Genomic DNA, 10,874 nt, shown 5'->3' with positions numbered 1-10,874 from the left:
CGTATCACCAAAAAGAGAAAAGCTTAACCATCTGAAAGAGACTATACAAAAGTTCGAAAACAGCGCACGGCTTAAAGTTTCATGAGTCACGTCGCACGGTCAGTCCGGGTAAGGCGTGGCGGCGTCGGTGTGGGCCAGTCGCGACATGGGTCGTTGGTGGGGGCCCGATCACGTATGGACGCCCCCTGTGGTGCACCGTGTTCCAGGCTCTCGCGGTTGAAGAGAACGCGGCATTCGTGGACGCGCGGTCGACCCCTCCCGATGCTGGAGTTGATGACAGGCGGATGGTAGGTGCGGATGTCACTCGTCGATGCTCGCCGCTACACGCTCGGGTCCGGACGCCCGACAGCCATGTATCTCCGCAGCATCCCACACACGTCTTCTTCTTCTTCCCCGTCACCGCATCCCCTTCGTAGTTGCTGACATCTTCTCATTGGATGCTTGGCAAGACGACGATGATGATGTTGGAGACGCTGATGATGATGTTCGGGGGGGGTTGGAGCATATCCCGTAGAGCGCATCTTAATTATCGTTTTCACTTGACCTCCTGACAATGTCCCCCACTTTAGCATTTTTTCACGAAAAATGTCTTTTCACAGTCCTAAACACGCACAGTTCCCCAAAACTTCACGAAACTACAGGCGGAACACTAATAATATAACACGCCAACTCCATTCCTAGTCTTAAGAAGCATCATCGCACTAAAAAACGGCACACAACGACAATTTAACACGCATGCTGACCAACTATAGTCACACTTCCTCAAAACGAACGTAAAGCAAATAAGCCGCAAGCCAACCCAAGATCATACCAGTGTTGTTGAGAATATTACAGAGAATTTGAGGGTCTTCGGCGTTTCGAGTAAAATACTCTGCTCGGATACATACAGAACCATTGGCTTGATTGACAGCCGACTGTATCGTAGTCGTAACCGGCATTCTCCTGACCTCTGGCTGCGTTTATTTTCCGATGTTTTGGTCTGCTGCAGTTACCGGGCCATCCTGTTTTGGGGCTCAGTCGGTTTGGACTACGGGCTAGATCCTCAAAGTCTCGTGCCCCTCAAATATTGCCAATGATCACGTCGTACAGTGGTGATTTCAAACAGCTTCCCAACATCATTCCAGTGAAAAACGGAGACTCTATGAACACCTTCGCTTCTGGGACAGTAACCCATTTTCCATCGGCTAACTGTAACGTGAAGGAGGTTCCGGTGAATGCCGCTCTTGGAATGACAGACTGGCGAACGATTACTGTGTTAGTTCCCGTGTCTCTTAACACGATGGCTGGCTTGTGCGGAGGCCGAAGAAGGGCGCGGGAGAGAAAGAGAAGGAGGAAGCCAGAGGATCGTGGCACGACAGCGGAAGGAACGAGGTTCGAGGAGCGACCTGCAGGACGAGAACGTTCGGGGAACCTCCGTTGCGAGCCGCATCTTCCCCGCGGACATCGAGGCAGCTCAGCTGATACTGGCCACGGAGCACCCGGGCCGAAGCGCTCATCAGTCGCAGCACCGGCATTGACAAGGGCACTGCGGCAGCGCCCCGAGCCTAGCACATGGGACCCGACTTTGCGGCGGACAGCGCCAACGTCAAGGGTACAGCGTTTGCAGACATCACACCAGTCAAGTGTACCGCCACCGCTCCTTGCCACCAAGTACTGCCAGCCGTGAGCGGGAACTTTTTTTAGTTAAGAACATTGTCTTTGCGGACATCTAGTCATTGGATTAGATTAGCTCCTAGTTAATTTGTATAGTTTCTAATTTGTGTATTTTTCTAATTCTGTCCCGTGAATAGAGTCTGTCCTTGTCTGACGTCACGTGCCTCGCTTCTTCTCTGCCCGTTAAACTTGACCTCCTCATCCACACAACAACCCGCATCACAAAAATGGCGTCCGCGACAGGACTCTCTGTGTAACTTCCAGAGAGTCGAGGAGGTAATTTTTGCGGCGGAGAGGAGAGCACTTGGCGCCGGAATGGACATTGACAAATTGCTCACCGTGGGAAAAGAGTTAGGCCTGGTGGGCAGTGAGCTAAAGGAATGGGTGGAGAGAGAGATGGAAAAGGAAAGACAGGAAAGACAGGATGCGAGAGAGGAAAGAGCGCTTGCGAGGGATGCCGAGCGCCAGAGACTCGAGCTGGACTCGGAAGTGCTAGATCGTAAGCTACGACTCGAGGAGATCCGAGCTCACGCACCAGATGCCAACGACAGCGGTGACCGAGGAGCTCGTGGAGCGAGCAGCTCAGACGTTATCAGCCCCCATAAGCTCATTCCTGTTTTTAACAACTCCAGAGACGATCTGGACGCTTATATCCAGAGGTTTGAGCGTGTCGCTACTAGTCAGGGTTGGCCGAAAGAAAAATGGGCAACCACAATTAGTTTGTGCCTGACTGGTGAAGCCCTGAGTGTAGTCGGTCGCCTGTCTCCAGAGGATTCATTAGACCACGAGAAGGTCAAAGGAGCTTTACTGCAAAGATTTCGGTACACCGCAGAAGGCTACAGAGAGAAGTTTCGAGGGTCGGTGCCGGAGGAGGGTGAAACTGGTCGCCAATTTGCAGCTAGGCTCTCCGGATATTTCGACAGGTGGATGGAGACAGGCTGAATTGAAAAGACTTATGCGGGCCTGCGAGACAAAATCATCACTGAACAGTTTATGAACAGGTGCCCTAAAAACCTGCTAGTCTTCTTGAAAGAAAGAAATTGCACCAAGTTGGAAGAGACGGTGGTAGCTGCCGATAATTACCTAGACGCACAAGGACAAAGGAGCCTTGGCTCAAGGTAAACAGCTTGCATGGAGGAGAAACCCAACCGTGAGTGCCGCGGAAAAAACTCGCCTCAAAGGAAAGGAAACTCCCGACCGGAAAAGTAATGTTTGCTTTGTGACAAAGAGGGGCACACAGCTGCCGATTGCTGGACGCGCACGAGAGCCTGTTGGAAATGCGGGCAGGTTGGCCAGAGGGCTGATAATTGCCACCTGCAGGAAGAGGAAAAACTGCAGGCATCGTGCGTGGTACAGCCCAGGGTAGATGTTCCGAAATTTGTCACTCTTGAGACTGGCGAAAAAATTCCTGTCGTAAATACGGCCAGAGAAAAATACCTGACATCCCTGTGTGACGTACCTGTTGTTGAAGGACGCCTAGGAGGCAAGACTGTTAGTGTGCTTCGAGATACCGGGTGCAACACCGTGATTGTCCGAAAAAACTTGGTTCCTGCGAAAAACTTCACAGGAACAATTAGCCCTGTCCTCCTCCTAGACAGAACCATCAAGTTCCTTCCGGAAGCAGACATCGAGGTCGAAACTCCGTTCTTTTCGGGAAAACTCACCGCAAAATGTATGCAAGATCCTCTCTATGACTTGGTCATAGGAAATGTGGAGGGTGTGTCGATTTCTAGCTCTTGTGTGGGAATGACGTTTGGCCGTCACACGACAACGGAGCAGGCCTATTTAACGAAAGAAAACAAAGAAACAGTCAAGGATGATGCTCCTCAACCTGACAAATTTTGGTCAGGAAGGCTTAACGCAGAAGGTGTTCAACCTGATCTGTTGAAATCGGCCACAGAACAACCAACGAATGGGTTGGGAAATTGCTTTGCCGTCAACCGAAAGCAGTTCCTCGCGAAGCCTGGACCAGAGGCAAGATCCTCGACAACACGCAAAGATTTCTTCGGAGGACACAAAGTACCTTCCCGGGAAAGGCTTAACCACTTGATCTTGCCTAAGCCACACCGAAAACGCCCCAATCGGTTCGGACGGGAAAGTTTGTGGGCAGGCCGCAAAGGTGCCCAAAAGACCGAATACAGAGTTAAGACAGAATATTATAGACGAGACGTGCATGAGGACGTGAAAAGATTTCTTAACTTTCGTGACATGAGGTTGAACCAGAACTGTTTTGCGCAATGCCAATAACTGGTGTATCATCGGTTTTTGCCCTGTCGGAATATCGCTCGCCGTATGTATACAACGATGCTAGGCTTGAGCCTTTTCTAGTTAGAACTGAGTGAATTCTGTGTTTTAAGTCTTACGCTAGTAACGTGGGTACGGACTACTTAAACCGCCTTCAATGAGGGCTTGGAACGGTCCCGGTTCTAGAACTGTTGTTTGTCAGTATTTCTGGGCATTTTTAGTGTTTCTGTGATTTTTTTAGAAAAATACACAAATTAGAAACTACACAAATTAACTAGGAGCTAATCTAATCCAATGACTAGATGTCAGCCAAGACAATGTTCTTAACTAAAAAAAAGTTCCCGCTCACGGCTGGCAGTACTTGGTGGCAAGGAGCGGTGGCGGTACACTTGACTGGTGTGATGTCTGCAAACGCTGTCCCCTTGATGTTGGCGCTGTCCGCCGCAAAGTCGGGTCCCGTGCGCTAGGCTCGGGGCGCTGCCGCGGTGCCCTTGTCAATGCCGGTGCTGCGACTGATGAGCGCTTCGGCCCGGGTGCTCCGTGGCCAGTCTCGGCTGAGCTGCCTCGATGTCCGCGGGGAATTTGCGGCTCGCAACGGAGGTTCCCCGAACGTTCTCGTCCAGCAGGTCGCTCCTCGAACCTCGTTCCTTCCGCTGTCGTGCCACGATCCTCCGGCTTCCTCCTCCTCTTTCTCTCCCGCGCCCTACTTCGGCCTCCGCACACACCTCGTCGTCTTCGCTTCGACCTGCCGACCCCTGTCCGGTGAGCAGCGCCTCCTCACACAGGCATATTATCCGTTCTTGCACGGTTGTCTAAGACGGCATTAGACATCCTCCATTTTTCTTTCCTTACACCACCCGGGCCGGGACTATCCTGTTGTTCAGCGTTACGTTCACTTGTCTCCGGGTTTCCTCGTTGTTCTCCGTTGTTATCATCGAACATTAACAGGTGTTCTGCTTTTGGGCATCCATAAAATGGTCAGCAGTGGTCGCGGTCTCAGAGAGTGTTTTGCACTCCCTCTCCCGCACGAACGTAGCGAGTTTTCAATGGAAGTTCGAGAGAAGTTGCTCAGTGATTAACAAATCAGCGAGGTTGTCGAAGGTTTTGTCAATGCTAGATAGTTCTACTCACCGGTTAAAATAACCTTTCAGTCGAGCGTCGTATTGTTTTGCGGTTTCGTCCTTCTCCGGCTTCGAGTGACGGAAGCGCTTTCTATGGCCTTCTGAGGTTAATCGAAAGCGCTGGAGTAAGGCAAGCTTGACCTGGTCGTAGTCTAGTGACTCTTCTGGCGAAAGGCGGCCGTAGACTTTTACTGCCTCTCCAGTAAGACACGTGCTGATGGCGATGGCCCATTTCGACTTAGGCCAGCCTTGACTTTGGGCTAGGCATTCAAACCGTTTCAGGTATGCGTCGAGATCATCTCGAGCATCCTCAAAAGGCGGCAGAGATTTGCGTGCGCTGAAGCCTTGAGGGTGGCAGCTTGAGCCCGACCAGTGGTTTCTCTATCGCCATCTGTTTGGGGCCCCCCTCCTCGTGCTGAATTGAGCTCAGGAAAGCGAATCCGCAGCTGCAAATTGCGTTTTTCGACTTCTGCGCGAGTCCGCTCTTGCTCGGCTTTCACCCGCTCGTGCTCAGCCCTCTCGCTCATAGCTTTTTGTTCGCGTGCCTTCTATTCGCCGTCTAGCGCTCTTTCGTTGCGCAAGTGTTTCTGCTCTGCCTGGACCCACTGCCTCAATTCCTCGTCACTCAAGCCCAAGCGTTCGCCCATGGCAATGAACTCCCGTGTGTCCATTGAGGGTTTTATGGGTATTATTAACGAACTGGTCCTGCCGTGGACGCCAATTCTTGTCAGGTTCTTAGTCGAAGCGAAGTAATAGGGAAAAGGACCAGGAATGACTGCGTTTATGTACCGGTCAACCGACGACAGACACACGAAACAAAGGTACGTATCACCAAAACGAGGACAGCTTAACCATCCGGAAGAGACTATACAAAAGTTCCAACACAGCGCATGGCTTACAGTTTCATGAGTCCCGTCACACGGTCAGTCCGGGTAAGGCGTGGCGGCATCGGTGTGGGCCAGTCGCGACATGGGTTGTTGGTCGGGGCCCGATCACGTATGGACGCCCCCTGTGGTGCACCGTGTTCCAGGCTCTCGCGGTTGAAGAGAACGCGGCCCTCGTGGACGCAGGGTCGACCCCTCCCGATGCTGGAGTTGATGACAGGCGGATGGTAGGTGCGGATGTCACTCGTCGATGCTCGCCGCTACACGCTCGGGTCCGAACGCCCGACAGCCATGTATCTCCGCAGCATCCCACACACGTCTTCTTCTTCTTCCCCGTCACCGCATCCCCTCCGTAGTTGCTGACATCTTCTCATTGGATGCTTGGCAAGACGACGATGATGATGTTCGGGGGGGTTGGAGAATATCCCGTAGAGCGCATCTTCAGTATCCTTTTCACTTCACCTCCTGACAGTGTCCCTGTGTGATTCTGACGCTTGGTCGCATAGCGGTATCCATCATCTGCGAAATGAAGCTCGTGGCAGCAGACCCGGCACTGGCCAATTCGAAATGTAATGAGCAAATTTTTGAAGCTGTTGAACAAAGCCTTTTCCTGAGCTGGTTGATGCATACTTAAAGAAACAAGAAAACGTCGCGCAAACCAGACGTGGACGAACAAGACAAGATCCCTCAGATACAGGCTCTTGTATGTGTCATATCTTGTCTTCTTCGCCCACGACTAGTTTGCGCCACGTTTGATTTTTTTTGTTATCTTGAAACGTAGGCCTATTTACCAAGTTTATTGCTAATTAAGATACATGCGATTTTTTTTCTGTAGATAAAGAAGGCTTTCTAAATGTTTTTGGAATGCTAGGAATCATTTTCAATCCTTTTTACTTGGTGTAAGGGACACTGTTGACATTGACATTAGTGCAGGTGGACAGGCGTTTGGGTCATTTGCGGGTACGGATGGCGACCGCGTATGCAGACCTCTATTCGACCACTGACAAGGAGAGGAATGGCACAGAACAAGCGCCCCTGCCGAGAAGCGGTGCTTGTTGAAGTTACCTATCCCTTTTTTCGTCTGCAATATATGGCTATTGCTCTTCTTTCCATACTGCAGTTGTAGGTGCGGCAGACCCAAGCTTCCAAACGCAAGGTTGCGTCTTTCGCCGCAGGAGTTTCCGGTTGGCCGTGGTAACGTCCTTACGCAAACGGTTGGTGAGTACGGCTGGTAGCAGACTGGTGGCGCACACGAAAAATGGCAAACTGAACCAAGTTGCGCTACACGCATTAAATGTCATGCTATATGATTAAATGTCTTGGTTGCACTGACGTGGAGTATATACTTTGGTTCTGGCTCTTGAAATTGCCGTGTAGTGGCACCATGTATCTGGGAAAACATCACTATCCGCTCTACGCAACAAAGCTTGACAATAACAGAAATATCCCTCTTGGACGTACCATTGCTTAAAATAAGCATGGGTGGCCCGGCCTGTTTCTTTAGATTTTATATATGCGTGCACATGTTCTACCGTCGAATTGACGTATGCCTCTGCGGGTGTCGTATCAGAGAAGGTAGAGAAAAGGGTTGAATATTCCTTGCCCCTGGTGCACCCAATTTGAGCCTTAACAAGACCACATGGTCGAATGCATGGTCCCATTAACGTTGCCTCTAATAAGGTCTACCCGTAGGTGCCTCTAGGCTCAGTGCAGCAAAGATTAAGCACAATTTCTACGTTCATTTCTCGAACATGCAAGTGTTGCAGAAACCCTTGAGCTGGAGTGGTGGGGTAGCACTGAAGGGCACTATTTAAGCGGGCTCATTTGCGCGAATACATGATGCGTGTATAGTAGTGCCTCGAAGTGCCTGTGTTTTATAGAATATATACTTTTAACGCGAACCTTTTCTAACAAACTGAAACCCGCTCTATTACTTAAACTCCTTGTGAATGTTAATAATGATGGAAAAATAGGGCGTGACTTGGACAGCCACAGCAATGGAAGAACGATAGGACGAGCGCTTGCTGCGTCGTTCTTCCTTTGTGTCGTTTTTTCAAGTTTCGCGCTATTCTTCAATCATAATGCACCAACTTGCCCAATAGCTGTGCCTAATGAAGTTTAATAATATACCCAGTAAGGCTCATGCACCTCTATTACGGAGCGTATCGTCGCTCGCATAATGGATGGAGTCGCATGGCGGGAAGTCTAAGCTGGCTTCTGTTTTGCGCGATTGATATGCAAACAATCACCTACCTCACGTATTACAATGCTAGCATTCCAATGAATACCACTTGTTTGAATGGCAGTTAAATTTGGCGATATCAAATACCTAATAACACCATACTGGAGAACAGGTGTTACTTAATAATGTATTAAGATATCTCGGCCATAATATCTTTTTTGTGGTTCGCCTTTATCACTTATAAACTGCACATTGATGGGAATTGGATATGGATCAGAGAGGCGCTACGGATGAATAAAGGTAGGGAAAGTACCATTACACCTTACAAACAATTGTAAAAATACTTCTATATTTCAAGAACTTGAAATCACATTTTCTTCTGTTAGGTTATCTGTAGACAATCCGCCTAGACATCACCTCAAGCCAACTATGCTAGCAGCAGCTTTATCATTTTTGCTAAATTCTGCCTAATGTGACTTGGTTATCATGGAAGACCCTTAACGAAGAAACATAACCAACCGGGCACGAGATTAAGTACCGAGGGCCAATGTACACTAACAGTGACTCGCACACGTGTCCCACATTAACGACACCTTTTATGTACACTTTAGAGAGCGACCGACTCCAAGCGTGGTTTTATGGGTTTCCATCTCACGTGCAGTGCTGCGTCGTAAAGTGTACGACTGGATATATCTCCAGTCGCCTTCTTAGCACACAAATATGTCTTCCTGGATCGGTTACTGAGTATGGGCGTCTTGCTCGTAAAAGAGCTTTTCGCCGATTTAATATCACATCCCATTCGGGTGATCTGGCGACATAGAATTACAGCTTCCGACAACGTTGTCACGGAGCCCTTCTTAGTATATGACGAAAAATATGCGGTAAGCGCAAGAGGTTTCTAGCGGTGATCATAGCTTGGTTGCTTAGGTTCCTTCTCTGTCGAATTTTTCATTCATGTATGCTCTTTCAATGATAAATGTGAAACAGGGACGGTCGAGAGAGCAGGTAACAAAAAAGAAAACTAACCGAACAAATGGGGAAGATACGGAGAACTAGCGCGACGGTGCCGGAACTAGAGCCCTGCACGGGCCCGGGCCGGCCCGAAAGCCCGGGACCGACCCGGCCCGCAAGCCGGGCTGGGCCGCCCGAAGTCGATTATCGGCGGGCCCGGGCCGGGCCCGGGCTCAATGCCGTGGGCCTATGCCGGACTCGGGCTTGATGCCGTAGACCCGGGCCGGGCTTGGGCTCCACGCTGTGGGCCCAGGCCCGGCTTGGGCTTGAATTCATAGGCACGGCCGTTAATAGGTCCGACGTGAAGTGTAGAAAAGAGCATTAAAATGAATATTCTTGGTTTATTTTTGCGCTCTTCTTGCTGTAATTTGTGTGCATTGTTTTAAAAATGTGTTTTTCTAGGTCTGATTGTCACTATACTGCAGTTTTAATGACATTTCTTGTACTGCATCAAGATTTTATAGTTCGGTCTACAACATATTAAACATACAATTACAATGAATGCCCAAGAGAGGAATGAATTAATTCGGATATCCTGGAGCTTTGCACCTATGTCTATGTATGTACACGTGTGTTTTAGATGTCGCACCAATCAAAATGCGGCTGCCGTGCTCCGGAATCAAACTCGCGTACCACAGAAACATCATCGCTTAACAATCACTGGAGGGGAAGTATTTCAACGCGCGTACATACTCGTTGATTCAAATGGGGATCAAAAAATTTAAGCAATACCATCTTATGGCCGAGACAACCACGTGAAGTTGCCAAGAGTCTGGTCTTCAAAGGTGATGGTGTCTCACATGTTAGAATACGAGCTATTATTAAGCCCATGTAGCGTGAACTGCAGACGGTGAAAGCAAAACTACGTGCACTTTTAAACCCTTATTTTTTGCGTTTCAGTTCATGACGTGCTTGTACAGACTGATGCTCCGTCTCATCGCCCGGAATATAATAAACAAACTTCCTTCAGCGTCAAAGACCGGGCCTGGTCACACACGCGCGGCCCTCCCTAGACCGAAAAAAAAAATTACCGGGCCGGGCCCGGCCTGTGGTTAAGATGGCGGGCCCGGGCAGGGCTCGGGCCAGGCTCACTTATGATTGCCCGGGCCCGGACCGGGGTCGGGCTAGGTGTTACAAGCCCGGGTCGGGCTCGGGCTTCGCGAAGCGGGCTCGGGCCGGGCTCGGGCCTTAAAATCAAGCCCGTGGAGTGCTCTAGCTGGAAGCTTGCTCGCTGGTGGCGTAACTGAGACATCTTCACGGTCCTAAGGTTTTTGCAATTTTCCTTATACCAAGCAGAAAGTCTTTGAAGTGCTGTATTACACAAAAAACGTTGTTGTTTTTGTTGTAGAAGTTGTTTTCCGGCGAAACGAAGGGCGTTGCTGGAAATAGTAAACAAAAACTTGTGTGATCCGATAGGATTCGAACCCGAGTCTGCAGTGTACCGTCTAACGCGCTACGTGCTACCGACTTTGCGATTTCCGAATTTTTATTTGCGGGTATCTCCGCATAACACCAGCAATCAAAGAAAAGTTGTTGTTCTTGATCCTATCTTCGTGAATCTGCTTGATGGCGTTATTCGCGTCGTAAGAGAAAGAAAGAACGTGAGACACGAAATCACTGCAGCAGAAAAGAAACCGGTTGAATTAACACCCTCCAAAATAAAAAGACACAAAAGCGAATAAACAGACGGTAAAGCGATGTAATAGACAAGTATTCTTTATTAAGTATTGCCAGACATTTCCCTTCAATATGCATAATCAGAATTGAGCGCCCTCTAAA

General features: G+C 49.5%; 1 pseudogene; it reads left to right on the top strand.

Moving 5' to 3' along the window:
- The first annotated feature begins 1,968 nt into the window (after nt 1-1,968).
- LOC144167990 (uncharacterized) lies at nt 1,969-9,503 on the top strand (annotated as a pseudogene).
- The last annotated feature ends 1,371 nt before the right edge of the window (nt 9,504-10,874 follow it).

This window comes from Haemaphysalis longicornis, unplaced genomic scaffold (genome assembly GCF_048455015.1).
Source record: "Haemaphysalis longicornis isolate Haplotype H1 unplaced genomic scaffold, Haemaphysalis longicornis Haplotype H1 scaffold_2, whole genome shotgun sequence".
Lineage (NCBI taxonomy): Eukaryota > Metazoa > Arthropoda > Arachnida > Ixodida > Ixodidae > Haemaphysalis > Haemaphysalis longicornis.
The sequence above is the reverse complement of the archived record's forward strand: the minus strand, read 5'-3'. Positions and strand labels throughout refer to the sequence as shown.